The sequence below is a fragment of the Balaenoptera borealis genome, assembly GCF_965194805.1.
Source record: "Balaenoptera borealis genome assembly, chromosome: 3".
NCBI classification, from domain to species: domain Eukaryota; kingdom Metazoa; phylum Chordata; class Mammalia; order Artiodactyla; family Balaenopteridae; genus Balaenoptera; species Balaenoptera borealis.
In genome coordinates this window covers 65662694-65682992 of record NC_138866.1, presented here as the reverse complement: position 1 = coordinate 65682992, position 20299 = coordinate 65662694, and the positions used below count along the sequence as shown (strand labels likewise).

Sequence of the window (20299 nt, the reverse complement as noted above, 5' to 3'; positions counted from 1 at the left end):
GGAAGCTAGAGAAAGAAAATCAAGGAAAAGAGACTGGGAGCAAGTCCAATCCGAGGGATTCGTGTTGTGGTTGGTAGATTTGGGTTGGGAGTCTCTTTCGCAAGAGTGCCTGGTGCCAGCCACTGTCCCTGAACCCAGTTAGCAGGGACAAGGGAACAGGATTCAGGGACCGTGAGGAATCTGTCTTACAGCCAGGGTGCAGGAGCATGGTAGTCCGCCTAGCAAAGCTAACGTTTAGAATTATGGAGGCTTTTGATGCACTTTTCTTCTAGGAAGCATTTTACTAGGCCAGACAGAGTTTACCAGTGCAGGGGACAGGAGAGCTGCATTGCTGTTTGGAGCAGGACAGCTCTTCCTTGTGTCCCCTTGTGTGGGACACTGCTTTCAGCTAGGCACTGAGAGCATTTGAAAGTCTATAGATGCCGTCCATGATTGTTACAAAGAAAATACCAACCATGGACCCTTGAATACAACAGAGCAGTTGTAGGTACAATTCCTAGAGAATTAAATGGGCATGGGTTCCAACATCATGGAATTTATCAAGTTATCTGTAAAACAGAATCTCAGGTGGCTGTTTCCACTCAGACCAGAGAAATCAAATGTAGAGATATGAATGTCTTTGGTACCATGGGAGAGATGTAGGAATTACACGTAAGAAACTAGGGAGCAGAGAATGTGTTCTTATGATGGCAGCATTCAGAGTGCGGGAAGGGGAAGTTTGCAGGTAGATTATAGACTGTAATGAGGATGGAACTTGAGACCCACGAGAAAACTTTGTTTCCATGAGTGTGGCCGTCTGGGATGCTGAGAAGGCAGAGTCCAGGAGAACTTTCCCACATTATGCTCATGGTTTATTCCACATCTGTTTCACTTTCCTATCTACTTATACATTCATTCCTTCTGTCCTACCCCTACCATTTTACCATGTATTCACAGTAATCTTTCCTATCATCATCAAGAGAGCTTCGGCAGTGTTGCCTTCTCTAAGGCATCTTTCTCACCCACTGGAAAAAATAGAGTTCCTGTAATGTGCTGGGGTTTGTGCAGTCCACATGCATCATCCCATTTCATGGTCCCAGCAAATCCATGAAGTAGTTATAAGAGAACTTTCTGGAAATCTCCAAATGGGGTTTAAGACCCCTGGGTCTGACTACGTAAAGGTGTTTCCATCCCATAGGCACAGAGGGTATTAGTGAATTGTGAGCACTATTTTTAAGCCATATTGACAAGGGTTGCTACAAGACGATTTTACAGAATCTTCTCTCGCTAGGGGAAAATGAGTAACACATGCTTTATTTAGGCTCCTTTTAGTAAGCAGACATGTCTGGGAGTCAGGTTTGAATCAGTGAGTGTCAATAGCAAGTCAGGGAATGTTGGTACCTTTCTAGGCAGGTGTAATGAAATAACATTCCTTGCCAAGGAGGAGCAGGGGTTGAGATTGTTGTAGTGTTGAATCCACTGAACAACATACGCTGGCTCAGGAGAGACATGAAAGGCTGAGCAATTGATTTGTCAGTAGTGGACCTGAGCTGGCCAATTTGTAGCAAACTTGGTTATTCAAAATATATTTTCCAGCTAAAGACAGATGGACCCTTTGATGTGAGATGTTTTGCTGTGCTCAGAGGGCTCATAGCCAAGGCCCAGCCAGGCACTGTGAGCGGAGTCAGTTCCTTTACCAGAAATCACCCTGATGCAGTTATGGAGTCCAGAGCGTCTGGATTACAGGGAAAGATGGGGGCAGTAAGGGAGCATAGAGATCCTAGGCCTTCTGTTAGGGGTGTTAGAAGATAACTAGTGGGATGTGGGAGTAGGAGACGGAGTTGAACATTTGATGCCCTTCATGTGGGGCTGATTGGAGAAAGAAATTCTCCCTGACCAAATGATTAAGCCGTAGATTCATAGAGCTTGAGTGATATGTGGAGCTTAAGCAAATAAGCCTCTCATTATGCAGTTGAGAAACTGAGTCCCCAAGAGATTTGTCGAAGGCCACGCCGCTAGGAACGAATAGAATGGGATTCCAATCCATGTCTTCAGACTCTAACTTTACATCCTGTTATATAGAGTTATTTATTTTTTTAAGGTTCCTGATTCAGTCTGATATGGCCAAATGAATCTCTTGCTTCTTTTTATGAAGACAGAGACTATAGATCTGCTATTATTTCTTTATTAGCAGCAATGTCAGAAGCTCATAAGAAGTTTACACCCAGATAATAAACTCCCACTCATGGTCTGAGAGAAAGATTGAAAAAAATTACACAAAAAATATCAAAATCCCAGACTCATTAATGGATCCATTTCTTACTAACATTCCTTTTCCCTCCTACTTCTTTTTATTTTTATGATGGTTTTGGGCTTCCAGGAGTGAATGATGATTTATCTTGAACAAAATAGAATTTGTTCTTGAATCCTGCTGGTGTAAATGCTAAGCTAAATAAATGGAAATAGATAGAAATCTCAGGAATAAATCAGACTCCTTGCTTAAAAAGCAAGCATGTAATTCAGCCCTTTCTTTTTGGTAGGTAAGAAAAAGCCACAGGACTAGAAGTCCATCTCCTTGTCCATGTGTAGGCCCTCACTCAAGCTTTTTGTTCATTTATCCATTTGTAGCAATATAGGGTTTTCTTCCTCCCTTGCTTCCTTCTTTCCTTGTCTCCATTATCACTCATTCTTGGGAGGGGTCTTTGGAAAGTCAGAAAAAAAATAGAGACTTTGTCAGCACAAAAATATATTGAAGTCATGCTATGAAAGGTTGTGAATATTAGCAAGGAAGGATATGTTAGAAGTGGTATTCCTCTGAGACTCTGAAGGGCTTAAAATAATCAGAACTCACAGGACACAGAGAGGCTGACTCACACTCCCCACCCCAGGGGTAGAGCCAGGACTCATGAAGGAAAAACAGGGATGGAAGAAATAAGGGAAACATGGGCGAAGAGATAAAACGGGAGACCAGAGAAAAAAGGGCTTCACAAAGTCCACCAAAGACAGGCTCTACAAGGACTGAGGAGTGACTTGGTTGAAAAAATAAAGGGCCCCATGTGTATTTGTGATCATCTAATCAATGGAAAACATTCATTTTGGTGACAGACTATATACCTAAAGTAAAATATAATTTGCTGTCCAAACTGATACTCTTTTGCAAGTAAAAGGGGCCATTACTGATTATGCGGATACAACAGGTATAGTCTGGGATTATCAGGCAAATCAGGACATACGGTTACAGACTCTACCTCTACCCCTTCCAGACCTCATGGACATAGCTAAGAGGTTAGACTTTCACTCATTCAAAGCACAATTATTAAGCCCTGATGTGTCCGGCATCGCGCTTGGCACTGAGGGTACAAAGTTGAGCTCTTCTGCTTCTGCAGCAGATGAGTAGTTCTTTCTGTGGCTGAGACTTTCATGACTAAAGATCAAGGCAAAACCTTCACAGTCCAGTTAACCAGTCATGGTGCTTCTCAGCGGGGCTTGTGTACGTGGCTCCCACCTGGTCTCCGGCGTGGTGACGGCTGCACACCCTGAAGCGTGGAGTGAGTGGTGTGGTTTTGCTCTGCCTCTGCCCTGCATGTGCTGCTTTTAATCAGATGAGCGCTTAACCCTGTAGCGAGTCTTATTACGTCCTTTGCCCTTTCCCATTCCATCTGTTACGTGTCTCATTGTCTATCCTCCAAATGGAATAAGCTATATTTTTTCTCAGGCTTTTTTTCTTTCCATGTTTGATGTCTTTCAGAAATAGGCCTGGAGCCAAGTATTACAATCAAGCTGAAGTGGGTCTGACTGAGGATTTTCAGTACCTTGAGTTACTTTCTCTAATGCTCCACTTCTCTTATCAGCAAAGCCTCCAATTTTGATGGCTTTTAATGCAGGGTACTGGGGAGCTCTGCAGTTGGTTTCACAGATCTTCCTGTTAGGACTGCCATTACTGTCTCCCCAGGGTGTAAAAGCCCCTTGGGGCACACAGTTATGGTGGCATCCAGTTGGATCAGCAGGTCTGTGTCCCAGCCATGCTGCAGAGCCCAGATATCTGCTGGTGGATGGATCATAATCTTGTCTCAGTGGGCCTTTCTAATCCTGTTGATCTCTGGCTATTTGCTATCTTACTGACCAAATCATTCATACACATCAAAACCAGCTCAACTTGAAAATAGATCTCAGGGCCTCTGTCCTGGGATTAGCAAAAGAATATAGACACATCTTCCTCAAGGAGTATATTTCTGTTTATTGTAGTTTCTCTCCTTGGCAGGTATGATAAGGTTTTACTCTGGAATAATGAAAAATATTTAAAAGGTGTTGATGGTATGGCAGGTTCCAAATTCAGTTCTCTTTCAGCAAACACAGCCCCATACACCTGGCCTCTGTCTCTCTTTTGCATTATTTATTTTTGTGTCTGTGTGTTTCCCCCATTTTTAAGGTCCTTTGAGGGGAGGCTTCTTGTCTCTCATCTTTCAAGCCCTTCTTCTCCCTACCCTACCCCATCCTAGTGCTAAATCCTTTGTTTTCCATATAGAAGGTAATTGATAAATGTTTCCAAACTCAATAAATATTTCTGGCTTGTAAATCAGTAATTTCCTTATTTGATACTTCTTTAGACTGAAAGACTTACTGATAGGTTCTTAGATGGAATGCAGGAGTTAATGTCCTTTGAGTAATAAGGCCAGACCAGAGATGTGAAAAATATGAAAGTCACTCCATGTGCAATCCTATGGGGGAGATTTTGCTACCCCAGATGCAGAATCTTCAGTCTTCTAGGGATGAAAATAAAACATGAGGTTGATGCCGCATCCAATCTTTTTCAACTCTCCTGTTTACTGCTGTTGCTGTCTGACAAACACTCAAACTTACTTTGCAATAGATGGAAGGAAAGGTGTTTTAGACCTAGGAACACAGGTAAAATAAGGCCCAGGACCTGCCTTAAAAGTAGCATCCAGAATCCTTGGTTGGATCCCAAACCAAATTAGGCTAGTACACACCCCACCTTGAACTAGACAGGGATCAATCCAGCCTAAAACACCAAAAGGAATAAGACATAAGGCAAATGGCCACTTGGTTCTCTACATTCTGTTCCTAATTATTGAGTGTTTCAACCCAGGTATAGCATGCTCCCTATTCTATTTGACACTTTCATGTTGCTTCTCTCTATTAATAGTCATTCGGCTTCTGGTCAGCCAAGGATAATTATGCTTCATTATCACCTCTGGGTAAAACTCTGGTTGCCAGAAATTCTCTTTGTGTTGTATTTGAGAACAATCCAAACTTCTGCCTCATTGAGGGGGGTGGAGGGGTGGGTCAGGATCGGCCATTATGAACAAATGATGAAAGTTTAAGGCACTAGGAATCTTCACATGAGTTTCCAAGTAGAGAAGTATGGAAAATGTATTATAGTAACTTTCTGTGTTTTGAAAGTAGACCCCCTCTTGTTCAGGGCTGGGTGGTGAGAAACCCGAGATAGTATCTCCCATTTATGTATGATAGCCATGACTTTGGAAGGCAGAGAGGTGCCATCCAGGGCCAACCACATGTGGACAGTGCATGCCCTGCACAAAGCCTGCCTCCAGTCAGTCAGGAGGAGGGTGTGACTTTTCGGTCATTTGTCTGCCCTCAGAGGGGATGCCTTTTTGAAATTCTAGTAATACTAAGCCTTCTAGTCATCTACCTACCAAGAAGAAGGGAAACTATCACTAAGACTGTGTCTCCATCATAAAATCCCATTCTAGCTCGGCAGAGACAGAGAATATATAGTCTTTTGATTTTAGTGTTCTTTGCCTAGCTCCATCATTTTGCTGTGTGTGTGCTCAGGGGCAATCCAAAATGCTATCTATTAAATTTCTTCAGGATGGCTCTTCTCTCTACTCCTTTCCTGAGCTCCAGTATTTTAAACTTAAAACTCCAGTCCTGACTGATGCAACACCACACATAGCTACTAAATGCTGGATTTCAGGCTCCTGGGAATCCCTGGTGATCAATGCCAATTAGAGTGCCATAAGCCACAGCTGAAAACGCCAACAGAAACTTCGAGCTTTCTAATCTAGGCATAAACAGCCGGGTAGTGCTTCTTTGAAGTGCAGAGATTGGGAGATGGTATGTGGGCCCTGGATTGGGAGAGAAGGGGGTGAAATATTCTGGTAAAAGTGAATATAGGCACAAGCCATTTGTGTCACGAACAGATAGTTTCTTAGCGTGGCTTGAACTTAAGTTCGAGGAAAGGAACTACATTTCAGGAACTTGAACTTTTAAACTCAGGGTTAGGAGAAGCAATGAGATTGCAAGTTCCATAGGCATGGGTTATGTCTTACTTATTAAGTGTCTTTGCAGCTGCTAAGGTAGTATTTTACCCTTGGTGGGCACTCAATAAATGTTTATTTAATTGGATTGAGTTTTCTGCAGATAAGGAGGAAATTGTTTGACAGCCCTGATTTGGGTATTTTTCAGTGCCTTTTCTCTGTACAATTCTGTGATTCTAGGAAGGCCAGCAGGCAAGAGAACAGCAGGTTTGAAGGTCTGAAAGAGATTCTGTGGGGCTGGAACATGAAATGTGAAGGAATTCTGGTGAGAGATGCAGCTGGAGAGGTATGTGGAGACCAAGTTATGCAGCATATCTTCAGTTGGTTAAGGCATTTGGACTTCATCCTAAAAGCAGAATGGAGCTACAGGAGGATTTTTAGTGAAAGGCATGACATGCTTAGATATACATATTAGAAAGATCACTGGGTTCAGCATAAGGAACGGATTGGAAGAGCTCAAGCAGGGTCAGGAGACCAGTTGGGAGACTTATCTCAACTTTGGGAAATAATGATTTTTACCTGAACTAGGTTGGTGGTTGTGAGAGTGGAGAAAAGTGGATGGATTCAAGAGAGGATAATGACAGTGTTTGACACTGATTGGATGTGAGGGACCTTGGGTGGGGAGGAGCAAGGAGTGAAGGGTGAGTCCTCGGTCTCTTATATGGGCAATGATAGAAGATGGTGCCATCAACAAGAGAAGAGAGAAAGAGAAATGGGTGTGAGGAGGTGGTAGAGAGAGAAGATGATGAGTTCAGTTTTCTACAGATTGAGTTTGAGGTGCTTGTGGGACATCACAGAGATGTTGGCAGTTTCATGAATGGGTCTGAAGTTCTGAAGAGAGATATCAGTTGAAGTACAGGTTTGGGAATATATGCTGTGTCCATGGGAGTAGATGAGTTTGTTCAGGGAAATACCAACATTTAGGGCTTGGCAGAGGGAGAGGGATACATAAAGCAACCTAACCATGAGTGGTCAGAGAGGTAGGTGGCAAACACAGAGAGGTGTGCATAGGGGAAAGGAGAATTTAAAGAAAGAGGAAAGGTCCAGCTTCCTTACCTTTAAGTCATCCAATCTCTAGGTTCCCAAATATTTCAAATTACTTTGGCCAATAGGCCCTAGGTTAGAAAAAATGCATATCCAACCACTCGTGTGTGAATGATATAGCCTAAGGTCATTGGTCTATTTTATCTAAATATATCTAGGTTCTGCTCCCTCTGAGGATTTTACCTACTGCTAAAGAGAAAGAGAAGAAATCCTCATCATACACTGTACAACCACACTAAAAGTAGCCAGCAGGGAAATTGACCTATAAATACTCTGAGCACATTAAGGTAAGTACATTTTTAAAAACGGTATGTCTTTTGGCTATGGTCTAATGTGATGATTGGTGGAAATGGAACTGAAGAGTGACAGGAAATATTAATGGAAGGTAACACACAGTCTTTCAGCCTTAGAAAGAGCAATGGGCTATATCTGTTCCCAGAGGGAAAGTTTGATGAGTAATGATCCTGATATACGTTTTAAACATTCTGATGATGACATATGGGTACTGCTTTTACTCTTTGGACAGCAGATTCTCCTTTGCTGTAGTCGGGTCTATTACTTCAAGTCTGTTTAGAGGGCCACCTGAGGGTGCAATGGAAGCATCACGACACCCATATACCTGTTCTAGACAGTGGATGCTGTAAAAGGCATGCTATAAGAGGCTGTAAGTGGGTGCTGTCACATCAGGGCTTGCTTTCCCTGCAGAGGGAAGAGCGCCAATCCAAGGTCTCGCAGGCACGCTTTCCCAAAACTTCCCACCCCCCAGGTTGCTGATTAAGAGCTGATGATTCACATTTAGATGCCCTTGCACCTCCACTCCCTTCCTAACCATACAAAATTTGAGTCAAGCTTGAACCTTGCTAAGAAAACAGATTTGCTCTTTTTAGTCTTAGCAGCACTGGAGTCTAAAGAGAGACTATGTGGGAAGGCAGATCCTTAGTTCCCTCTTCTCCAGGCTGTTGGAGGAATTTCAGACCTCTGCTTGCCAAAGCACTTTTATGGAGCTCAGATTTTTTTTTTTTTTTTTGTGGGGTGAGAGAATGCCTTCAGTGACTCACTCCCCTCCCCTCTCTGAGCCTCAGGTTTTTCCTCCTAACAGAGGGGTCTGGATTAGGGGATCCTAGAGGGCCCCAAGGCCTAGCCTGTGTCCCTGCCAGCTGGCGCCACCAGCAGAGAGCTTGTTCTCAGAGAGGCCCTTTCCTGGTGAACTAAACTGGCCCGAAAGGACTGCTCTATATTTGGACAAGGCAAGTCACAGTATGTCAGTTTGCAGAAAGGGGGCTTGTTTGGAGTGGGAACGCCACGGGAAGAGGCTTCTAAGTTGAAAATGCACACACCCTGTGGGATGGGGGGAAGACAGAGAACCCCAGTTGCTCTAAGGGGTCTAGAAATCAGAATGGTTAGAGTTTGCCTGGCCCCGCCAGTGCTTTGCTTCATTCCTTGGCCTCTTCATTTTGTGTTCACCTGTGAAGAGGCCCCTGGCTGAGAGAAGGGTGTCGGAGGTAGATGAACCTAGCTCTGTCCCTTAGTCATTGTATGATCGTGAGTTGTTGGACTTTCTGCACCTTATTTTCTTTATCTGTTAAATGAGGATGGTTTATAGACCTGGATGAGGAATAAATGAGATAACATACATAAAACAGCTGTACAGAGTCTGGCATGGGGGGCAGTTACCTCCTTCCATCCCCGGTCCTCTTCTTTTACCTTTGCTCACATTATTCCCCCCACCTGGACCATTCTCTCCACCTCTCCAAATTTAACTCACTTTCAGTGCTCAGCAAGATCTTTCTGCCTGTCTGAGTGCTCGAATTCTCCTGCTGCCCCAAGCACATATTACCTGACTTCACATTCTGGCAACTGCCTTCTTTCTTGATACTGTTTTGCTGATTTTTCCCATCTAAACTGATGCTCTCTGAGGGAAGAAATTTGTCAAATAACAGTTATCTTTCTATAATATCTGGTAAGATGTTGGGGACATAAGCAATATTTGAATGAATGAATACAGAAAGAACAAAGTTACAGGGAGAATGTGGTGGGGGGCAGTATGTACTATGGTTAAGGCCTGGATGCTGGAATTAGCCTGCCTGGGTTTGAATCCTGGTGTTGCCAGTTACGAGCTTTGCAACTTTAAGAGTTGTTGCATCTCTCTGTCAGTTTTCTCCCTGCATAAAGGTAGTGGCAAATATAGTACTTCTCTCCTAGGGTTGTTGTAAAGATTAAGGTTAGATTTGGAGACTGTTTAGATCAGCGCCTGGCACATGGTACTATATAAGAACCACCGTTATTATTTTAAAGAACATGAGTTTAGGATTAGACAGGCCTGAGTTCAAAGCCTGCTCTACTGCTTACTAATTATGTGACCTTGGACAGAAGTTATTCAGTTTCTCTGTGCTCCAATTTCCTTATCTGTAAAATAAGGATGATACACCTGCCTAATAAGTTGTTGTGAAGACAAAATTAAGAGCCTAGAACACAGTATATGCCTGAGAACTGGTGGCTATTAGAAGCCTGCTTCAGTCTTCTAGAAGCAAGAGTTTGAGGTGACTGCATGAAGAGTCATTGCGGTGGCCTGGGCCCCATTTAGGAAACTGAAAACCTGGGGCTTGCCTTGACTGGGAAGGATTGAGAGAAGAGTCGAAACAGGGGTTGTGGGTGCATTGTAGGAAGGGATAGGGAAGCTACTTTGTGCTGGTTGCTAAGCTGTATCACCAAAATCCTGGCCAAATTAGGTCATTAGAGATACATTTGGAAGGAGCTAGAGACTTTTGCCTGAGTGAAATTCTGATACAAGTCCATGCATGTCACCTTTCTGCATATCTTTGATTATGTAAGGTGTTTCTCGTGTTTTTTCCTTACGTAGCCAGCCAGCTGTGTTACTGTCATGGTGATGCCGCAGGCGTGGGTGAGTGGAGACGCACCATCCTCTGCTGGCCAAGAGGATCTGTGATTCTTGTTGTCTGGGAAGGTAAAATTTGCCAGTTCAGAGCTTGTGTAACTGAGGGGTACCACTTAGCCTCTTCTGACCCCGAGTTGGGACTCTGAGAGTCCTAATTTCTACAGTTTAGTCTATTGATTCTCACTCCCCAGATCTTATTTGGTGTGCTGAGTGATGGTTTAGGGCCTTAGGAAGTCTATCTCCCCTTAACTTCTGCCAGCAGTGGGAGGCTGACTGTTCTGTACTGTTCAGGGCAGAGGGATCTGCATGGTTTCAGTCAGGGACCCCGCTAGGTCCACTGGCCTTGAAGGGAGGTGTGGGAGAGGAAAAAAAGCAAAGAAGAGGCGGGCAGGGAGGCCTTGGCATTGCTGGCTTCTTCCCCAGATGGCTTTGCTGTGTTCACACCATAGGACTAAGGGTTTGAACCTCTCTTCCAGCACCATCTGGATATAAGTTTAGACTTTTCATGATGCAGGCTTCTCACATCCCTTTCTTCTCTGTCCCTTTATTGCTTCTTTGTTTGAATTTAATGCTAAATTCTGCAATGCAATAAATCCTTTGGTAAGGAGATGTAACACATTTATACCTCAGAATTACAGATTTGCTACATATTTGCTATATTATCTCACCATCTCATCAACATCTTGTGGCTTCATTGTTAGCAGTGCCAACAAGTGGTTTCAAGTATCAAGATAAAAGTGCCCACTTACTTTTTTTTCATTACCTCAAAGTTCTTTATGATTACAATCTTGTTTTTACTCTATTCCGGTGGAAGGACTCTCGATTAACTTCATTTTGCAGAATAAAATTCAGATACGGGGAAGTTCAAAGAAGGTGGTTAATTACATTCAGGTGGTGGGCCTGGATACCCCAGTTCAGTGGTACTCAACCTGGCCGTACACCTGAGGATTTTAAAAAGGTACTCTGCTCTGGACCCACCCCAAACCGATTAAGAATGATAGTCCATTGAGGCGGCAAGGATGGTTTAATCTTTTCAGGTGAATCTAATGGGTAAGCATGGTTGAGATCTCTGCTGAATTTTCTAAGGAAGCAAGACTTTCACTGTTTGGATTAGGAAATCACAGGAATGACTGTGAAACAAATTTAAAATGTAGCTGACAATGTTAAGTTAAAACTTGCTTCTGCTATTACTTTTCAAACTTGTTAGCATTTTGCATATGAAGGTTTTTGGTTAACTATAGATTCAAGGCTCTGTCTTTGGGTTTTTCATTTTAAAGAATAAAACTTCAGGGTAGGACTGGAGGTGCTCACCCATTGTTTATCAGTACCTTAAATCATGAATATGTTGGTGTTACCCACCTGTGTTCTCTCTTTGCTTTATGATCGTGTTAAATAACCTAAGTGATTTCCAATGAGGTTAAGCAGAGTCCCTTCAGGGGGCTCTTCAGTCACTTTTTCAGAGTATGCGTTTTCAAACTATACCCCACGTCTCATCCCCCAGCCTCCTCATTCTGATCTGTTCCCTGCGGTAGACAGCCTTGGTAACTAATGGGAGTATATCTTTTGGGTATGTGAGGGCAGAAATTAGGTTAAGAGCTACTTTCTTAGAAGTTTCCCCAACACTCTATTAAGTATGGTATATTTATCCTCGTCTTTAGAGCTTTATGTGGAAATGTCAAGCTAGTTATTGCAAAAGACCTGGTACTGGAAATTCCTTGCATTTAATGTGAAAGTTTGATGCACCTGTAGTTGGAATGGTGTCTTTTTTAGGGTTGGAGTTCAGAGCAAAAGGAAAATGTTCTGTGTAAGACTTGCCCTAAAAAGGCACCTCTGACTGGCTGAGTCCCTCTTGAACCACTTTGGGATCCTTCAAGTTTCTAGCTTGGCTGGGTTGCTTTTGGAGCCAAGGAGAGTTCTAATCATTAGCATTAGTGAATTGTTGCTCATTAGCATTTGTGTGGAGTACCCAAATCACTGCAACAAAAGTGTGAAACCCCAGCTGGTGGTGGGGGGAGGGCGAGCGGGATTGTTTCTTCTTGGATTAACACCAGAGTTATTTCCCTTGGTGCAGATCCATTCTTCCCTGTGTGGGAATGTTTAACGTTCATACTGTTAGGTGAGAGTCTCATTCAGAGAACTTTAAAAAAATACTCATTTTTCTCAATTTATCTTAAAAAACCCACAAACCCAACGAAAGAATACTTTCCCTGTACGATGACTTGTTCAGAAATTTGAAAAGGCCTTCTGCTGCATGAGGGAGCTTTTCCTGCAATGCAGGTCCACCAGTTATTCAAGCAAAGAGTTAACCGAGGCCAGGGAGGCTTCTCTGGCAGCCTGCAAGCTTTGTGCAATAGCCAAGCTGGGGGCTGAGAGAGACTGATATTCATTTGTTTGTGTATGAAGCTTTCATTCCCAAAGTCTTAGACATCACATACCAGGAAAGATGATTGTGAAAAGCACGGACAAACTCAAGTGTTTCCTGGCTGCTCTGGTTGCCTTTGATACATCTAATTCTGCCTGACAGTGTTTGCCGCTTGGTTGTCTAAACAGAATTGTCTTCTTCAGTGGTGAGTGAGAATAAGTTATTCACATCCAGTCGTCATCATAAATACTCTTATGTGAGCCTGTGTCTCTAAATGAGTCTTACAGTAAAATCTTCAGTTTGGAGATCTTCAGTCCTCCCACTTTATTGTACCATGCGTAAGCTTCACCCTGGAATTGCATAGTTTGATGAGGTGTAATGGTCTTTGGTTCTGAGAAACTGTGCAGCGTGGTTGTGCAGAGAGGCCCAGCTAGGAATGTCTCCCAGGAGTCAGAGCTCTGTCATTTCCTTTTCCTCCATGGCTCCAAGTTCCTTGGGCCTGGATATAGCAACAGCACCCTCTAGTGTGTGATAGGGCGAGGATGGGCTCCTGCTTAATAAGGTGAGGTGCTTTGGCTTCACTGAGTGAGGTGTGGGAAACAAGGGGCTTGCCATTTATTGAACAGTACAGCTGAGCCTAAATATGCAAAAGCAGCATGTCTTCTAGGTTTTGACAGCTGAGAAAGGAAGATAGAGACAGCAGGAAGATAGGGTTTTAGATTATTTTACAAAGATGTGAAAGCTAAGGAGAGCCACAGGAGGGAATCTGGGGGTCACTGGGGAAAGGAACTGTTCCTATGAACAGTTTGCTGTTCTTCCAAAGAATTCAAAGCTTGGCCATGTGCACGGGGAGGAGGATGGATAGGGCCTGGCCACAGAGACCTTCCATTGCTGACTGAGACTGGGCCTGCAGAGGGGCCAGAGCTTGTTTTAGAAAACTGAAATTCCAAACGCTCCAAGCAGTGGTTTAAAGGCTACTAAAATGTAAATGACTGATAGGTATTACCTGACAACAGAGTTTGATTAAAGGAACTAGACTTAAGTATAACAGGGAGCAAAAAGTGGGTAGAGATGGACTGAGTATAGAGAGAATGGAAGAGGGATGCTTCCATCCTTCATTTTGTTCATCTAGCAAATATTTATTGTTGAGCTGCTATTCAGTGACAGCTTCTGTTGTAGGTACTGGGTGTGAATTCACACTAGGTGTAAATAAACAGAGTCCCTGCCCTCATGGAGCTTATGTTCTTTACAGTTGCCAAGGGGTTCCATAGCTCAGTCCTCCATGCTTACATTTTTGTAGTGTGGTCTGTTTACAGGCAGAATGTGATTTGAGGACATGGAAAGTACCCACTGCTCAAAATTGTGTCTGCTCCAACTGGTCTTTCCTGCAATTTCCAAACCAAAACCCCTTGTTCAACTAAGATCTGTTTTCTGAGAGAAGTAACGATGAAGTCAGACACTTTGTCCCCACGCTTATCGTCTGGTGAAAATGAACAATCTGATGAGACCTGGAGGGACGGGGGTAACTCTGGCACCAGCAAATTGTGGCCTGGGGAGTGTATTTTTCAGAACCAAGGTTTCCTCATCTGTGGAAGCAGCTGTATTAATTCCTCTGTCAGATCGTTTCTGGATCTAACATTCTATTTTGCATGGCAGGTAGCATCCTGGAAAGCACAGAGTGTGGTACATCCCTGGGAACACTGGGTAATTGTTTGGGGATGGGGGCAGGACCAGATTAGACACTGTAAAAAAAAAAAAAAAAGGAGGAGAGCATGGAGAAGGAGCATGATTTGACAACCAAATTTAGGCTATTTAAAAACTGTTTCTAGGGCATATATTCCTGGGTCCAATTTCTGACTAGAAGTTGCCTGCAAGGGAGGGTGGTAGTGTAGGTATGGTTGTTGCAGATTTTTTGGGAAGCTCAATTACTGGTACTTTTGAGGATGCTAATGAGTTTTGAAAATTATCTGCAAAACTCATGGCCATAGATCTGACCCCTGAGCTGCAGCTGCTGCTATAAAGAGCTCTGTGGTGAAGATTTCTTGTGATGTGGAGTGCTTTCCTTTTAACTGCAGATGGAGTACCACAAGCTGATATTCTTTGAATCCTAGAGAGCAAGTGACCTACTTACTTACTATTGTGTCTGAAATATTCAATTAGAGTATATTTTAGGAAAAACTTTTTCAGCTTGGAACATGGTTTTGCTTTTGTGAAAACACACACCAGTAGAGACACAAGATTAATTTTCTTGGCTGTTCTGACCCACTGTATCAGGAATAACTTTGGATACTGTATGACTTCTCTCATTGGGAAGAGGCAATGTAAAATCCATGGGCTTCTTTAGTAAAGACTATTCATAACTATACCTTTATAAGGCTCATGTGATGAAGATTAATGAAAGCTTTCGGTTTAGAATGAAAAAATGCACAAGTTATTTGCTAGGCTCTCTAACGTCTTGAAGATGTTGATCCTGGTCTTTGCAGTTTATTGGTCAGGCTTTCTTTACCTTGTGGCTTTTCGCTTTGCAAAGAGTTTCAGCCTCTCTGTGAAGTACTGTGTAAATAGGTTTCAGGGTGGAGTGTGGGTGGGACTTTTTTTGCAAACTTTCTTCTTTCAAGACTTTTAAAGAAATCATACCTGGGACCAATTGAGAGGCAGAAACCTTGGGTGGCTTTGGAGTTTTCTATGTGTGTGTTCTGCCATCTGCTGGAAAAGGATCACCAAGCTTGGAAAGCTGACCGGCAGTGTGGAAGAGGGTGTGCACTCCTGGTCCCTCCATCCCTCTCTCAGGGCTGGGCAGAGTACACAGCAAAGCTTGTAAAATGCCATGATGTACTTGGTTTTCTGTTGGATCACCTTAACTCACAACCAGAGTTATCTCACAGGGATTTCCCTACCAGTCTGCTGAGCTCAGGTCCAAGTTGCTTTGGGAGCCTGCATCACAGTATCATCTGGCCTCATTCTTCTGGGTATGCAGTATGTTGATTGGGATTGCCTTGAAGTACTTTTCATTGGTTTAGAGTGGAAACAAAACAAAACATTCAATCCAAGTCGAGGGCAGGGTAGCTGCCTTCGTAGTGATGTTAGTATAAGAGGGCTAACTGATCTATTCAGGAAAGATCAGCCCTTTTTCTCTGATATCATAATCTCCCTCCTTTTTGGTGTTAAAATGCCCTTTTACAAAATGATAGTAATAGATGAGAGTTATCATGTTAAGCATATATTTGCACGGCAAAAGTAAAAGTTAGCAACCGTGAGTCAGTTTCCTAATTCTTTTAAAAAACATTTTCTTGTCTGTGAAATCCCGAAGTCTGGGTTTGCTACTCCCTGTGGTCTCACCTTTTCCTTCATGTGACAACTCGAGTAGAAAAGTAGGGTCAACAATCCTCAGTTGTAGCTTCCATATTTTCCCTGGCAAATCCTCCGTGGATTTTTCTGTGCTATGACCCACATAGAAACACAAAAATAATAGTGTGGTAGAATGAGGATAATGTTTCCTCACTAACTGGGTCACTGCTTTATAGATGGATTTTGGTCTGTAGTAAATGCTTGGCCTGGTTTCGCACCCCTTTGCATCATTTTCTTCCTCTGGAGCTCTTGATGGAATGTGACCTTCCTGTCTGGATGTGTCTGTGGGACTCCCATGGGGAAGACTTAGATTTTTGGCAGCCGGATCCTCAAGGCAACTGGGACAGGATGTGAAAGGCCAGCGTCCTTGTTTCTTCTTAAAATTTCTCAGAGGCTTATAATCCTTTTGAAAGATTTTAAAATGGAAATATGACATTTTGATATCTAAGATTAGTTAAAAGATTCTAGTAACTGAAGTAATGAAACTGACTTTCTTCTTTATTAAGGGTTATACTTACAGAAACATATGATTTTTTCCCCAAATGTTTTAAGGCCTAATTCAAATAAAATTATAAAGATTAAAGAAAAAATTACAACTGGAGTTACTCTGATTGAGGCAGGTTTGGTATTTGGCTCTGTGGAACCTGAATTGAAAATTGCTATTGTATAAAAAGTGAATTGAAATTTATTTCTGAGAAGATATTTAGCTAAGAGGGCAGATATTTGAGATCTGAGTAGGTGGAGGCTGGGAAAATAAGTTTGTACTGAAGCCAGAGCACATGGTGTCTTCATTGGAAATATCAATAGATGTTCCCAGAGAATAAACGTTTTTGTATATTTATCTAGTGATAACAAGTGCTTCTGAACGAGCAAGGACATTCAAGATTGCAGGGTATGAGTTTTCATATGGGCACACACAGAGGCTTGTGACCTAAAGGCCATGTGAAGAAGGTGGAAAAATCCTCCCCAGTTAAATTTTCATGGGCCAGATTGTTAGAAACATGTCCAAGAAGTGATTTCATAAAACTTTTGAAACTTGGCTGAAAACCCTGGCAGATCTGTATCATCTGGTAAATATTTAGGACTTTGTGTATATTATTTTCAAGGAACGGCAATAAACTATAGAAAAAAAATTTCTTCAGCAAAAACAAAACACTGCAGGAATGTTAGCGTTTGAATCAGAATTTTGTTTTTTTTTTCAAGGGTGGGGGTGGGGTGGGGGAGAGGGAAAGAGGTCTTATTTCTGGTAGAATTAGGCCAATTTAAATTCTCTTTCATTGAAGGTGACTATCAAAGTTTACTATGATTTGCTTGTTAACTTAGCAACACTGGGCGTATGATAGCTTCATTTTTTATCACCTGGTAGTTTTTTGTTTTTATTTTTATTTATTTATTTTTAAAAATTTTCTCGCCTGGAAGAGCTTATGAGATTTCACCATTACCTGCACCTTAAAATCTCAGTATGTAACTCAACAGCAACTGAAAATGTGAATTTTCCTATCTAGTAGGAGAATTAAAAAGCAGAAAGGTAGAGTTCAGGAATAATACTCCCAAAAGGGAACAATCAAACATCAAGGCCATGTTCTAGTTTCCTCAGGTCATAGCCTTCTGTTAACGATACCATCTTATATTTCTTTTCCAATGGGATTCACATCTGTTTGTCTTTCACATACCTCCTAAGGCAAATGGCTATAATAATCATGCCCCTATTATATAATTTGGGAAACAGAGTCATAGATGAGGAATTACTTTCCTGTCTCTCTTTTCCTCAATACATTGTTCTATTGTAGTGAGGAAAACACAGATGTCAACCAGTTATATATGCCCAGCACTTTACATGTATTATCTCATTATTTCCTATGAGGTAGGTGTATTTCTATTTATTTTTCTTTCAGATGAGGAAATAGTGGCTTATAGAGGTTAAAAAACTTGCTAGAATTTATATAGCTAGTACGTGGCAGAATGGGGAACAGAAACCATTACACCATACTGCCTCTCCAGTAATGTGCTACAGAGAAAGCAGCTTCCATAGCCCAGTTGAACCCAGCTGTCTATTCCCAGGCTCCCGGCCTGGTACCTTCCTTCATGTCCAGCATTCAGTGAATCAAGGAGTTGATTTAGACCTCCCAGGAAAGGGGTCTGGAGAGGCAACAATGTCCTGCTCTCTAGCTTAGAGTTAGCTGTCACTGATAGGACCTCTCTGAGATGTTTTAAAACAGCATGATAAAGACGTAGTAAATGAATATATGTTCTATGCAAAGGCTCATGAAACAGCAGCTCAGTAATGGCCCAAGGCCTAAGCCGGCAAGCAGGAGGCCGCAAACTGGACATGCCTCCCCAATGTGTAGGCAGACATCTTCTCACAGGCTGTATTCCCATCCTGGCCTCTTCCCTTTTCTGTTGACTTGGGCAGAGTCCCAACTTTTCCTTACAAAAGATCAAAACTAAGACTTCTTGGCTGTCCAGATCAGATCGTCACTAAGGTTTGGCCGTCTCTCAGAAAAGACAGGCTGGGTTGGCCTGAACTTTCCTCACTTGGCATTCCAGGAGGTTCATACTCCACTGAAGGACCTTAAAACCAACAACTGTCTCCTTCATACCGTAGTAATGGCTTTGACTCAAAAACTGAATGTAGCTGATGCCAAATAAATGGCAACTCAGACGATGCTATCCAGACTCGGCAGCTTTTAACCCATTTATCTTTAGAAACTGAACCCTTCTCTTTCAGACCCAGGCCTGTACAAATGAAATTCTATTTGGGTATAAAGTTTATTCTAAAACTAGCTTTTTGGACTGCTACTGATTTTGAATACTAATGGCCATCTTTGTTACTTTTTTGATTATGAATTTTCTAGAAGGAATAATTTTGTAGAACACAAGTACTCTGGACCCTGTTTGTGCAGAATTCACTTTAAGGGAAGGTACCTTAAATGCCTGACTGTACACTATGTTAGAAGGAGAAAAGACATCTAAGCACTACATTTCTTCCTTTTTTCTTAGTTCTGTGAGCCTGTGAGACTTAACTCTTCAATTTCTCCCATGCCTCAAAATTTCAAATCTCAGGGACTTCTCTGGTGGTCCAGTGGTTAAGAATCCACCTTCCAATGCAGGGGACACGGGTTTGATCCCTGGTCGGGGAACTAAGATCCCACATGCCATGGGGCAACTAAGCCTGTGTGCTGTAACTACTGAGCCTGCATGCTCTGGAGCCCGTGTGCCACAATTAGAGAGCCCGTGTGCCGCAACTACTGAGCCCACGTGCTCTGGAGCCAGCGTGCCACAAGTAGAGAGCCCACGTGCTGCAACTACTGAGCCCATGCACTCTGGAGCCTACGTGCCACAACTAGAGAGAGGCCTGTGCGTCACAACCAGAGAGGAGCCCATGCGCTACAACGAAAGATCTGGCGTGCCGCAACAAAGATCCTGTGTGCCGCAACTAAGACCCGATGCAGCCAAAATAAATAAAGTAAATTAAAAACAAAAAAGAACGCAAGCATTAAAGTTTCTTTAAAAAAAAAAGTCAAATATCTCAGCTACCCACCACAACAAAATATCACAAGTGCTTTGGGAATTTCAGAAGAGGAAGGGTGTGGTCAGAACGCTGCCTTCTTTTTTCTAACACAGTCAAACAGCATCTGCTCACTTTCTAATTCACTACAGAAAAACTGACCTTTCATTTTAGCCTCTGCATATTAAGAACATGATTCCTAACATTCCATTCATTACAACAGAAGCTCATTATTGTAAATATCTGGTCTCAGATGTTCATTATAATGCTGTGTTTCCTCTTCTGCTTTCAGAGAGGGAGGTAGTGTCACTTACATCTGGCATATGGGAAGGGGTTAAATAAACTGGGACTCATCAACCAATTCAGCCCTGGCCCCAAGCAGCAGGTGGTTCTTTTGCTCTCTCACTAAACTGGGACTTATACAGGAAACAGCCCTTGAGGAAGGCAGGTTAAGTAACTTAGCAGTTTTGTAAGCAACATGCATGTAAACCAGAGGATAATCCTTTCATGCCCCAAACATCTTATAAAATAGTGGTAGAACCAGATGTACAGGAGATCCCACACATGCAGTTCCTGCACTGCAAACATTGTCCAGTCATGAGCTGTAGAAGTGTAGTTGGTGATGCCTTGCTTATGTCTTAAACTGAAGAGAATGAGGGGCTCTGCATTTAGCAGGTTACATATGATACCAAAGAAAGCTGTACCGCTTGGCAAAGCGCATCTTCTTTGGGGAACAGGACCTCTAACCCTACAGAGCCCAGAGTGATAAGGATGGGAAACACAAAGACCCCCCGTCGGTCATTGAGAATGATGGTAAAATGGGGCCACTCCTGCTTCCATGTCTTGGTTCACAGACTCATGAA

General features: G+C 42.6%; 1 protein-coding gene and 1 long non-coding RNA gene across 16 annotated transcripts in view; one reads left to right on the top strand and one right to left on the bottom strand.

Moving 5' to 3' along the window:
• AKAP6 (A-kinase anchoring protein 6) overlaps nt 1–20299 on the top strand; it is a 572476-nt gene that overhangs the window by 26100 nt on the left and 526077 nt on the right. For 8 of the 15 annotated variants that reach the window (XM_082384026.1, XM_082384019.1, XM_082384029.1 and 5 more), the window contains 2 exons: nt 6459–6564; nt 7481–7609. The exons of 3 other annotated variants lie outside the window; for them this stretch is intronic. The gene's annotated coding sequence lies outside the window, so the exon portion shown is untranslated. Of the gene's footprint in view, nt 1–3770; nt 3788–6458; nt 6565–7480; nt 7610–20299 lie in introns of those variants that run through there. 4 more of the 15 variants (XM_082384027.1, XM_082384030.1, XM_082384031.1 and 1 more) reach the window with 4 other exon arrangements.
• LOC309625139 overlaps nt 1–20299 on the bottom strand; it is a 479966-nt gene that overhangs the window by 246962 nt on the left and 212705 nt on the right. The window lies entirely within an intron of this gene.